This window comes from Octopus bimaculoides, chromosome 15 (genome assembly GCF_001194135.2).
Source record: "Octopus bimaculoides isolate UCB-OBI-ISO-001 chromosome 15, ASM119413v2, whole genome shotgun sequence".
NCBI lineage: Eukaryota > Metazoa > Mollusca > Cephalopoda > Octopoda > Octopodidae > Octopus > Octopus bimaculoides.
In genome coordinates, this window is record NC_068995.1 from 50,091,068 (window position 1) to 50,102,931 (window position 11,864).

The 11,864-nt window shown below is 32.3% G+C and overlaps 1 long non-coding RNA gene across 1 annotated transcript; it reads right to left on the minus strand.

Moving 5' to 3' along the window:
- Positions 1–7,737: 7,737 nt before the first annotated feature.
- On the minus strand, positions 7,738–10,671 carry LOC128249518 (uncharacterized). Its single transcript, XR_008265636.1, has 2 exons — positions 10,468–10,671; positions 7,738–8,114 (listed from the first exon to the last, which is right to left on the minus strand). It is a non-coding gene; the product is annotated as an uncharacterized LOC128249518 (long non-coding RNA).
- Positions 10,672–11,864: the final 1,193 nt, after the last annotated feature.

An 11,864-nucleotide genomic window follows, 5' to 3' on the forward strand; every position in this document is an offset into this window, starting at 1 on the left:
ATATACAGGGATGGCCAAAAGTCACTCGGCAGTAAATCAAAATTCCATAACTACTTAATATTCAATTTTATTTATTCATTCCAATTATAAATGTTTACAAGAAGGACTTCAGTTTGAACAGTTTTCATGATGTTTCATATTTAGATGCTTTTATTAAATTCATTCAGTTGTTAAACAGAGATAAATCTTGGAATTAAATGGTTTTGATTTACTAACCCTGTATATATTTGTATACACACACATAACTATATATATATATAGACTCGTTAGGGAGTCGAATATAATGCTTAGCGGCATTTTTTCTGGCTTTTTACTTTCTGAGTTCAAATTCTACCTAAGTTGACTTTATCGTTCTTTCGGGGTCGACAAAATAAGCACCAGTGGAGCGCTGAGGTCGGTATAATTGGCTATCCTCTTCCCCACAAAATGTCATGTTTATGCCTACAGAAGAAAGAATTTATATAAAGCGAGTTGGCAGAATCGCTAGTGAGTCGGACAAAATGCTTCCAGCTCATTACGTTTTGGGTTCAAATTCTGCCGAGGGCAACTTTACCTTTCATCCTTCCGGCATTGATAAAATAAATAGCAGTTGAATACTGAGGTCGATGCCCTTAAAATTGCCGTCCTTTCGCCCAAGTTTAAAACTTTAATTTAAATGAAGAGTTATCTGCTCTTACATTCCTAGCTCCTGAGTTAATTTCTGTAATTCATTTTTCGACAAAACACATCGTATTGTACAACAGGTGAGTAGAAATTCCTTTACGTTTGATCAGAGACGTTGCAAAAGGATAAAAACATATTCTGGTAGACAAAATTTTCTTTAGTCTATCTACCTGTTGATTGAATTGATCGCCCCCAAAATGTTTTTATTCCTAGCCACACCGAGCCATCTGTTTAAACCAAGCATGGGCAAACTTTTTAGAGAACCGGTCTGCCCGAGTCATGACTCGTCATCGGGTGGACCACACTATAAAAAAAAATTTTTTTTTAAATGATTCAAGGTAATTTTTCGTGAGGTGTGTCTTTCAGAAAGTCTCACGGACTACAGATTGCCCATTACCGGTTTAAACTTTCATTTGAAATTTACAGCTAATTTATAATTATGATTTGCAAGTTATGCTCTACGTTTGTTTCCCTAATATCATTTAATAGGACTTTAATGTGTAAGATACATGGGTATATATTTGTTGGTTAACTACGATTGATTTTTCTTTGATATCTAGTCATTTGTATTTCAGTATCAAGATTCAACTTTAATTTTTAAAATTTATATGAAAATTTGTCTTCAATGGATTATAACCAATTATTTATTCTTCAATAATTAGTAGTGATTTTATGTTTAGATATGACTATTTTTTATTCGTGCAATGTTAATGCAACGTCAAGATTTCCTTGTCCGAAATTAAAAAATCTGGAACAGTCGCTTATCATTTATCTCAATATGATGTTTTAAAATTTAAGGCGGCGAGCTGGCAGAAATGTTGATTTGCCGCACAAATTCCGCCGAGGTCGACTTTCCCTTTCATCCTCTCGGGGTCGATAAATAGAATACCAGTTGAGTACTGGGATCAATGTAATAGACTTACCCCATCCCCGAAATTGCTAGCTTTGCCCCAAAATTGAAACCAATATGCTGTTTAAAATCTGATGAGGAACCGGTGTGTATTCCTCATAAGTTTTTCTGTGGGGAAACAGAGTGTTGTGTTCAGCCGTTTGTTTTTTCATAGAAAAAAAATTTCCTATCCTGAAAAATACCTCTTACTAAAACAAGTTATTGTTATTTCTTTACAAATAAAAAAAAAATTCAGATGTAAAGTATGTTTGGCATTTTTCTCATATCAGTTAACAAAGACATGTAGTACTTTCGTTTTTCTATACGAGGCGGTACCATGGCTAGTGAGGTAATTTTGAGGCGTGGCTATTGTTTATTGAAAGCTATATATCTTTTAATAGCACTTTCGATTATCTGCTCTTACATTCCTCACTCGATTTGTAAACATTTATTCGAAATTTGCGCCAGAACACACACATACGCAAAAATATATATTGCAGGTGAGTAGAGATTCAGTCACTTCTATTTAAGCCTTGATCTCAAATTTGCTCGTAAATTCATAATAAACATAACTTTTGATGCAGTTTTCTGTGTCCATATTCAACTAATTGGATTTTTTGTCTCTTAAAATGTATATACAGTATGTTATCTGCATACTGCAGATAACATGTCTTTAGATATTTAGGTGATTCGAGATTCACTGAGTCAATCAAACTAAACCACTTTGTATAATCTGTAGGAAAGAAGCGTATTACGAATTATTATCTGTAATATATTTCTTCCAAAAAGCTGGTATTGATCAAATATTTAGGTGTTTCACATTGAGAGATGACATTTTATAAGTGCAATTTTGATATAAATCTCACTTTCCTTCGCGTTTTAATTGGTTATACTATTTTATGCACTTGAGATACAGAAGACCTGGTATCGATGTTAAAACAGGTGAGTGATGATGACTAGATCATGGTTTAAAAATATTAAAAAAACATTCAAGTTGAGTTTATGATTACATATAACATGTTCTCTACTTTTACGTATCTGTTTGCATCTACCTAACAGGGCATTTTCTTTCTACTATTTAATTCTTAGTTCGGTTTATATACTGTTTATGCGGCTGTGTGAGTGTACTCGTTTTGATAAACTACAGAATACAATTTCTCTGCTATTTTTGACTTTTAGAGTCGATTTAACTTCAATTCATAAAATTTGCTGGCAAAGTGAATTCTAGATGCAAACTGCATGCGAATATATAAAATTATAACTATTTTCAGTCGACTCTAGTGTCCCACAACGTTCACTTTCTATCTCCCGTCCTCTTCCTTCTAAACACAAAGGACTTGTTGCCATATTCAACAGCGCCTGTGCTTATGCAAATGACACGGTCCTTTACTCATCTTTAACCTTCCTTAACTGTGCATCATCCACGCGCCAAATTTGCATTGAACGTAAGCGAAGACCCTAAAGGCATCCTGCTGTAGGATCGTGGCCAACATTTTCGTTTTTAACAGTAAAATCTCAAGTGTTACTCATATAAAGAAAACACTAGCACACAGCAACACTCAGCTGGAGCCTTCATAGTCGCTCCAAATTTTGGACCTCAATATCATTGAAATTCTCTCCTGGTGAAAGAATGTCTTTAGCATAGCTAGGACATACATCCCAAAGATTGTACTTTGGTCTTCAAGGCCAGAAAATATTTCACTTCCCGACAACTATTGACATTCTGTCTACAATGCTCCTCTGAAATGGATGAAGTCACATGTATAAAGCTTGTATATATGTGGCCATGTAATTTTTGAAGTTATTTGTGTTTTACGAATTAAACAAGACAAAAATGTTCTGCATATAGTTCGCAAACTTTTCTATATAGTGGTTGTTTTCCAGTTGATAAGGCAGCTCCCCATCGGATAACAGTGGGGATTGAATTAACACCCACTGTGAAATTTAGACTGGGAGTTTGCGACTGTAAATCTACTATAGGAAGTTAATATCTGAGAGGAGCAGTTCACAAGGGTGGCGTGTCAGGATTAATATCGATTGAATCATACAATTATACGATTAATAAAAGTTATCTCATATCAAAGTCAATTATTGAGAGTTATTGACGCATCACAAACTATTGATTTGTGAAGCGAGAATGGAATGCGGAAATCAAATAGCTTAGCAACAGTCTACAAGTTACCTGCTCTTACATTCCTAACTTGTTTTGTAATCACTTATTCTAAATCGGCAAGAGGACGAATTCAGCCGTATCAACATTCTACAGAGTTTCAGTCTGAAATTTGAGATCAGTTTACAATTTGATATAACTTGCTCTCCTCATTTTGTATATCTACTTCCACCTTACAGGTTAATTTAATTTCTTCTTAAATAATTTTCTATGCAATCTATGGATTGTTTATGGCCTGTGAGTGTACACGTGTTGATCCGCTCTTACATTCCTAACTTGTTTTGTAATCTGAGTGGACTGTAGCAGCGTCAAATAAAGTGTCTTGCTCAACGACAGAGTATTTTCAATGTGACAGAATATTTTTCACAACTGTTCATAGAAAATATAAATTGATCCTAAACTAAACAAATTCTAAATTAATCTGTAGCTGTGTTAGCATTTCGGTTTGTAATTTTCCGTTAACTTGTGAATGCAATTAGTTTATGAATTTTGACTATTGAATTTTTCAAAATTCAAGATTTCTGTCTTTGCTTTATGGTTTATTCAGAACGAATGACTTACGTTTGATCTTCGCAGATCCTCTGCCTTATTTCAATTTCTATCAGTTACAGACTGCTGAAGTATTCACGAAGAACAAAATGCATTTTTTAAATATTAGTTGGCAAATGCGTACATTTTCATTTCATGTGTTTTATTGTCTCTTTTTATAATATAATCATGGGAAGATATAAAGCTACACAGTTTATAATTAACGTCTTTCTGTATCCATATTTTGGTCAGTTAGAGAATAGTCAATTGGGATCCAATAAGTGAATTTTAATTGCTTCACCTTCTAAAATCTATATGAAAAGAGAATTCTATAACCTATAAACATTTGTGTTGTCTTTCCAATAATTTGTGGTACCAAAATATTTAGATATTTCGCATTGGTTTACAATATTTTGTCGGTATACTGTCGATATCAATCTAGATTAAAGATGAGAAAATTTCTTTCCTATTTCTCCATACAAATTTAAAATGAACATTTTATCGAATGAATCAGTATTTGTATGTTCATTGTGTTGCCGTCAGAAATATTCCATTGTCTTCTGAGGTATACTACGTGTGTAAACATCGTTTACAACATTTTGCAAAGAAGTGTCGAAAGCTATTTATATGCTTTAAAAATAACAAGATTAAAGTGAGTTTTGCATCTATCTTACTAATGTTTGTTTGTGGTGATTTTACTGAAGCTATAGCGGCCCCCACCACTGAGCGACTTTTGTACATTCTGATAAACAGTCGTATTGTACAGAGAAAATTTGCCGCGACAATCAGTACGTCAAAATATTGCGTAACACCCAACCTGAAATCTAAACCGTATACTAGTAATCGTGTTTTTCTCTGTCTGTGTTAAATGGACTTGAGAGCAATGAGGTACCGCTAAGCATGTCAGGCCTGATATCGTTTAAATCATAATGTTGTACTATGAATTAAGTTATTATATATTAAAATCAATTATTATGAGGTATTCATCTATGATCGACAACTGATTTGTGGAACGGGAATGGAATGTTTATGTCATCATAGTTTATGGAAAGCCCGTAGTTGTTGAGGAGTTATCTGCTCTTACATTCCTAACCCGTTTTGTAATCATTTATTCTAAATCGGCGTCACATAACAGGTGAGTGAAACTTGGATCAAAACTCTACGAACATTTTGTCTGAAATTTAAGATAAATTTATAGTTACATATAACTTGTTTTCTCTCTCTCTCTCTCTCTCTCTCTTTCTCTCTCTCTCTCTCTCTCTCTTTCTTTCTCTCTCTTTCTCTTTTCACCATGCAGGATAATTTGTTACTTCTTAAATAATTTTCTGTACAACCTATGTATTGTTTATATTGCTGTTTGGTAAACGTGAGCAAATACTGATAAATTTTCTTTAACTTCTCGATATTTGAATTCCAATGAGTCAATTTAACTCCATCAGTTCATGAATTCTGTGTGCAAAGAGAATTGTATGTTAACTACATATGAGTAAATAGAATTATAACCTACTTTGTGTTTAAGTATTTCATATCAAAGCATAATATATTGTCAATTCCGTGTCAATAAACATCTGACTATTCTAGAATTAAACGACTGTACTATATTATATATATTTGGGGAATGACGGATTAGGAAACATTTCTAACCATTTATCATTTGGTGTCATCGATCTAAACTGAATTTTATACCTGATTCTTACATGTTTCGGAAAGAGAATTTTCAATGTGATAATGTTTTTTTTTTTTGTTTTGTTTTTTTCTTCTTCTGTTCATAGAAAATATAAACTGAATCTCTCAGTAAACTAATATGTAACTGTGTTAGTCTTTCGGTTGATAATTTTCCGTTGTTTTGTAGACACAATCATTTTATAAACTTTGGTGAACGATAAATTAAAGAATTTTTCAAAACCCACTATAGTAATCGCGATTCACCTATTGGGGTTTATTATTTAAGCTTACGTCGATTCCTCCGTGGTGTTGTTTTGCATTAATAATAGAATAAATGTATACAAATTATAAAAATAATTAAAAAAATATACAGTACTGTTTCTACTTCGCGGATTAGAATGTAACACCCTCGATAGTCGAGAGATTACTGTACTTCTGTTTTTGTTTGTATGGTGGAATTGTAACTCTGGTATTAGCAGATACATTCCCTTTACCTCCTCTTCGTCCATACCAATCTAATTTGACCGTTTTCTTAAATGAATCTGTATTTGTGCAATCTTTGTGTTACCTTTAGGAAAATTTCGTAGTTTTCTGAGAACGTCTAGATCAGGGGTTTTCAAACTGTGGTCCGCGGACCACAGGGGGTCCGTGGACAGCAAATACTTTTTATGGGCAATTTGATTTTATATATGTTTTTTAATCGAAATCTTTTAATTGACAATAAACCTATTTGCTAAATACTGTTAAGTAAATAAATGTAAAAATATATGTTATTTTAAGCAAATATTTATGTTTAAATTTCGTAAGCGTTTATAAGGGGGTCCCTAAGGTAAAGTCTGAAATATAAAGGGGTCTGCAAGTTTAAAAGTTTGAAAACCCCTGGTCTAGATTGTTTGAACTTTTTGTTCAAAACGTTGTAACGTAATTTCTGAAAGTTATTTGTGTGTTTTACTAATTTAAGAAGGCACAAAAGTTTTGCATCTCGCTTGCTAACGTATGTGATTATGTTCAAGTTGATAAAGTGGTTACTGAAAGCCTTAACCACTGAGCCGTTCACTACAATATGTGACAGCGACCACACTCAGCAGCTCTTGTACATTTGTACTTCTAAGAAACATTTTCACTATGTAAAGAAAACCGCAGTCGGAATCGATGCGTCAAAGTATACGTTAACGTCTAAATTGAAAAGTAGCTCGGATACTTTGTTGAAGTAACTTAACGGCAAAGAGATGTTGTTTAACTGGATGATGTGTTGGGCCCGTTATAATTTTAATTAAAGTCGGAAAATTGTGATATTGCTAAAATTCATTACAACGAAATCAAAACTTAAGAGGTATTGACCAAACACCAACAACTGGAGTATGAAGCGATAATGGAATGCGTGTCTGATGTAGGTTTAGAAAGGCTTGCAGTACTTGATGAGTTATCTGCTCTTACATTCCTGTTTCAGTTTCAAAATATTTATTCACAATCTCCGTAAGAACACTTCAAACCACCTCTTTCTGAAATCGAAGTGTAACTTATAATTAAATATTTTCACCGAAAAGGATATCTCCTTTCTCTTAGATAAATTTATGTACAATCCATCCCTTGTTTATGTGGATGTGTGAGTTTACGCGTTTTCTTCAACTCCAGTAACTTTTCTCTACTATTTTATATATTTGGATTTCAATGAATCAATTTAGCATCATAAAATCTGTATTAGAAAATATGCGTACTGTACATAAATATATGAAATTTTAGCGAATTTTCTCTCTTTCAAAAGAACCAATATTAACTAAATATTTGAATATATTTGTATATATATCAATTAAGTCAAAAGCCAATTTTGACAAATATTTAATATTGATTTACAGTATTTTGTTACTTTAATATTGATAAAAATAATAATAAATAGATGTTCTAGAATTAATCAACCATGTATATGATACATTTGTGGAATGACAGATCTTGAATTGCCGCTAATTATTTATCGATCTCTTCAGTCTCAAGCGGGTTCAATACCCATTGTCTCTCAGACATCTCGGAAAGGGAATTTTAAATGATAGATTTTGTTTTCATCGTTGTTCATCGGAAATTCATATCGAACATCTTAGTAAATTATTCGGGTAATTGCGTTAGTCTTTCGATTCTTAAGTAAAGGTAATTTATAAATTTAGGTGGAGACTTTGATGTAAATAATTTTTCAAAGCTTGGTTTCTGTTAATATATGTAAAAATATAAATAAATAAAATATTTAAACATTTCAAACTGAGTTACAATGTCGTTTTTTTGGTGAAGTGTGGATATAAATATAAACATTATTAATTTGAGTTTCAGTAGGGAGTCGTAAATGTGTGAGAATTTCTTTCCTCTTTGTTCGTACGCTTTTAATTTCGCTCTCTTACTAAATTCATTTGTAAAGTTTTACTGTTGTAGTACATCTGCTGGAAAAATTCCCTTGTTTTCTGGGTACCACCTACTGTATATACTTTGTATACAATATGGTGCAAAGTAATTATATGCGTTACTAATTGCAAAAGTTAAATAAATAAACCGTGTAAAGAAACAAAACAGTAGAAAGTAACTGGTCGACAGATTCTGTTCCCGCCTTACAGAAAAGGAACTTCACATCAAGGCGGTGCCATTAAAGTGGGCGGTACCTTAGGCCTGATACCATTTTAATGAAAGACAGAAGAATCTGCTATAAATAAAAAGTTACTTCATATTCAAATCGATTATTGTGAGGTGTTGATTCATCACCAAGTGTTTGTGAAACGAGTATGGAATGTACATGAACAATAGCTTTTAGTAATTGACGAGTTATCTGCTCTTACATTCCTGAGTCGGTCCGTAAACGTTTATTCTAAATCTCCAAGAACATCAAATTGTATCGTAGGTGAGTGGAAACTCGTGATTTTTCTTTTTTTAAATTTTTTATTTAAATTCCTCTGAAATTGAAAAATGATTTATGATTACTTGTAACCTATTCTCTAAATTTTATGATAGTTATTTTCACCGAACAGAATAATTTCTTTCTCTTAAATACTTTTCTATACCACTTATGTATATTGTTTATGTGGCTGTGTGGAAGCACATGTTCTGATCAGCTGCAGGTGATATTTTTTTTTCTGTAGATTTCAATGAGTTAATTTAACTTCGTCCATTCATGTAATCTGTCAGCAAAGTAGGTATACAACTGCATATAAATTGAATTATAACCATTTATACGCTGTTTCTTATAACTAGTCCTCGCCAAATATGTCGATATTTCGTATCGAATTACAAAATTTTATCAATTCAATAATGCTCAAAAAAAAAAAAAAAAAGGAAAAAAGATCTAGCTATTCCAGAGTTAATTGACCTAAATGTGCAGTCATTATTGTGTAGTAAGAAATTTGTTTGCCAACTAAATGGTTTCGGGTTCAGTTCCCTTGCAAGGTACCTTGGGCAAGTTTCTTATACTATGCCTCCGGGCCGACCAAATCTTCGTGTGTGAATTTAGTAAACTGCAACTGAAAGAAAACCGTCACATGTGCGTGTATGTTTCGCCTGACAGCGAGTGTTTGTTTGTTTGTTTGTTTACGTCACCGTAATTAAGCAGTTCGGGAAAAGAGCCCGATAGAATAAGTACCAAACTTTTAAAAAAGTTCTAGGGTCGATTTATTCTTTTAATAATAATAACAATAATAATCCTTTCTACTCTAGGCACAAGGCCTGAAATTGTAGGGGAAGGGGCGAGTAGATTACATCGACTCTAGTGTTTCACTGATACTTAATTTATCGACCTCGAAAGGATGAAAGGCAAAGTCGACCTCGGCAGAATTTAAACTCAGAACGTAGCGACGCGCGAAATAACCGCTAAGTATCTCATCCAGTGTGTTAACGATTCTGCCAGCTCGCCGCCTTAATAATAATAATAATAATCGCACCGTGTAAAAATAAAATGCGGTTGGAAACGACGCCTCAATAAACTATTAACGTCCGACCGGTTCCTAGTAATTGTAATTCTGTTAAGGACTAAAATTGTCGTTTAAGAAGGCGGCATGTTGGCTGTGATATGGTTGTGTTTATGTCATAAAATTGTTATCAATATAAGCTACTTTCTATTCAGATCGATTACGAAGTATTGATCTGTCACTACCATCTAAGGTGTGGTATTATAGATTAATAAAAGCCCCGTAGTAGTTGATGAGTTATCTGCTCTTACATTCCTATCTCTGTAAACTTTTATTCTGACTTTCCGAGAGAGAATTTCATATCGTATTGCAGGTAAGTGAAGATTTTATTCATATTTTTAAAACGTTCCTCTGAAATTGTAGACCAATATATAATTACATATAACTTATTTTTCATTTTTTTTTTCAATTAGCAAGATTGTTTCATTTTCATATGATTCCCTATACAAATGTTTGTGTAGTATTGTTTGAGTGTACATGTTTTGATGCTTAGACATTTGAGTGAATTTTATCATCACTTCAGTAAAAAAAATTGTATGAAAAGGAAATTAAATATGAACTACATCTTGTCAATTTAATGTTGATTTAGAAAGAAAAAAGAAAAAGAAACTCACGGTACAATGTTATTCATTCGTGACATGTAAGAACTATAATCTTAACTTTGTTGTCGTCATCTAAAGAAGATTTGGTATTTCTTTCTTCTGTCGTGTCTGAATAGGAATTTTAAACGCGATTTCGGGATTGTTCATAGAAAAATGGAATTGAACATCCAAATACATTAATCTGTGTAGGTTGGACAGTATTGCGGTCAAAATTTTCTTGTTTATTTTCATATATATGTATGTATATGTATATATATATATATATATACACTTACATACATATATATGAAAATAAACAAGAAAATTTTAACTGCAATACTGTCCGACCCACAATATATATATATATATATATATATATATATATTTGATACAATCAACTTATAAACTTTGTTGTAGAATATGCGGTAAATAATTTATCAAATATGAGGTAAATAATTTATGAAAGCTCCAAATTCCTGTTATTTGATTACGGTTAAATCAAAAGAAAGGAGTTATGCGTACGATTTTTTTAGACCTACATTATTTCGGTCAGTCGAACTGAGTTATTAGCAAGTGTAATTTTGTAAAGGGAACGCTAGTGCCAGAAACGTTGTAATCTCGCGAGCGACCTGTTGTTGGGCCTGATATCGTTTTAATTAAAATCAGAAAATATTTCTACTATAAATATATCTAACCCCTGTATACAAATTTATAGTGAGCTCAACAATTACTGATGTGTGAAATATGGAATGAGAGAGAAAGTGAGGTATGTTTTAACAAAGCTTTCAGTAGTTCCTTAGTTATCTGCTCCTGCATTCCTGCTTCGATTTTTTAAAGAGTTATTCTCAATCTTCAGCAGAACACATCAAATCATATCACAGGTGAGTGGGGATTCATTTATCTTTTTAAAACATTCTTCTGAAATTGAAGACTATTTCATAATTACATATAAGCTAGTCTCTACATTTGTGTGTATAGTTTCTTCTCTTAAATAAACTTCTTTATAACCTTGTTCATATGGATGCGTGAGTACGAACGTTTTCAACTCCAGATAACTTTTCTTTGATATTTACATATTTGTATTTTAACGAGTCGATTTAATTTCATCACTTCATAAAATCAGTATGCAAAGAAAACAAATGTACGCGAATTGCATGTAGATATATAGAATTATAAGAAATTTTATTCCTTCACAAAACTAGTATTAACTAAATTTTTATATTGATTAATCCGAAAATTAGTATTTACGAAATTTTTTACAAATGATTGGCAATATTTTGTTCATTCGTTATTGATAAAAATCTGGAATTTCTAAAGTTGATTGGCTAGAATAATGTTACATTTCTTCCAACATTCGAAGCACTTCAAATTTTCACCAGATTATTTCCAAGAAATGCATAATTAAAGAAGTTACATCAAAGTAGAAAATT